Source organism: Lytechinus pictus, chromosome 5, assembly GCF_037042905.1.
Source record: "Lytechinus pictus isolate F3 Inbred chromosome 5, Lp3.0, whole genome shotgun sequence".
Taxonomy (NCBI): domain Eukaryota; kingdom Metazoa; phylum Echinodermata; class Echinoidea; order Temnopleuroida; family Toxopneustidae; genus Lytechinus; species Lytechinus pictus.
In genome coordinates this window covers 29,285,685-29,287,727 of record NC_087249.1, presented here as the reverse complement: position 1 = coordinate 29,287,727, position 2,043 = coordinate 29,285,685, and positions in this window count along the sequence as shown.

The following is a 2,043-nucleotide window of genomic DNA, read 5'->3' as shown; positions in this document are numbered from 1 at the left end:
AATATGGCACCAATCAAAATGTAAGCGTGCAGCGATAGCGGATACTTTTTGGCAATCGGACGTGAACCCGACATGAATAGAGATATTTTGAGAACTTTATGTAATACACGAAAATAATAGGTAGGCCAACCTGAAAAATCAAATTTTGCGAGCGTGCAGATCTGCATGTTAATTTATTCAGACCATAAAACTGACGTTTTTTTTTTTCAATTTGTAAATCAAACAAAATGATGAAAGTTTGATTTCCGAGCTGAAATACTGTATGTTTTGTATATTGACTTCAAATATTTTAAGCTCTAAATTGCGACAAGATATTTAAATCACCTAACAGGTAATGCGAGCGCAAAGCGCGAGCGATTTTTTTTTTCCAAGCCTTCCCCTCATTTTATTTTTTTACTCGTCTTCTTACTCTTATTTTTTCTCTTCCTTTTCTCCTCCTTTTTCCCTTCTTTTTCTTTTGTTTTCTTTTTATTTCTTTTCCCCCTTTTTTGTTCCGCCAATAAAGGGGGGGGGGTGCGGGCCCCTGGATCCGCCTATGTTAATCCACACTTTGCCACTCTCGACCCAGGTGCTAAATGGGTTCCAGGTATAGGATGTGAATGTCATTGTAGCTTGTCCAGTACTGTGTGCGACTCACCGGCGACTGACTGGAGTACTCCCCGGGAGTGGAGGATGTGCACACATTGTGTGCGGGAATGACTGATTGAATCCGATGACCGGGATAATATATCTAAAGCGCTTAGACACGTCGTTCCGATGTACGATATTAAGCGCTATATAAAAGCGGAATAAGATCCAAGCTGAGACAGTGCTCGTTTTCACAAAAAGAGTGGAATAGCAGCCTTCCATCCTATGTTGCAGAAAGTCCGTCGTTGAACTCTGGAACCGAACCGTGACAAATTCTGGCCACAAAAGAAGGACAAGTTTGACCCTGTTGAACAACTGTCCTTGCACTTCCACAACAACACAGCGCTTATTCTAAGTGATTACTGCTGATCTTTAGACACCGAGAGGCAAATAAGTTTAGTGTAACTTTATGCCTAATTCCAAGATACGATTTACAAGGTATGACCAACGAATATTTCTGTGGGTATGACATGGAATTTATACGAGGAAGCCTGCTCGCATATGACGTCACAAATTAAAAAGTTTAAACTTTCATAATTCTCTTATTCTTTGCTGTTAATCAAACTTTCACCAATATTCATCTTCATCTCGAATTTTCCCCGGATTTTTACCGCTTTTGCTAAAATCAACTTATTGTCATGGTAAATCACACAAAATACCTTATTTCATTCACTCGTCTCCCTATTCTTATTTGCCTCTTTTTAAAAATACTTTTCTTTCCTATCCCTTCCTTTTTTCCCTTTTATTTTTTCTTTCCCCCTTTTTTTCGCGCCGCCAATGGGGGGGGGGGGGCGGCCCCTTTACCTTCTGGATCCGCATATGCTGGCCCCTGGATTTTTTAAATATTAATTTCTTTAATAATGACAATGTTTCTTTAACCGTACAATATAATTAATTTTGATATTCTTGCCACGCCACAAACTGACTATAAAGCTCGATCACTGACGTTACGTACAGTGTAAACATTATGGGAGGGGTGATCCGGCCGCCCCCCCCCCCACATATTGTCCAGCAAATCACGCGATCATTAAAATGTGCTGTAATGTGAATATGTAGTCACAACCCGGAGTCATAAAAGCGTGGAAATCAAAATAAATGAATGAAAAAAAAATTTACATCCATATATTATAAATCCAAACTCTTATAATCCGATTATACAGGTTCCCCGACAGGTTCGATGCGGTGCTTGTTACGTACGTACGTAATAAATACTACGTACGTAGTATTACTACGTACGTACGTAATAAATACTAAGTAAGTACGTAATAAATACTACGTACGTACGTAATAATATAACGTACGTACGTAATAATACTACGTACGTACGTAATATATTTTTTTTTCGTTGTAAAAAATGTCCGGTTTGGGGCTTCGTAGTAGTACACCGGCCATACTGAAAATCTTACGCAAGCAAAA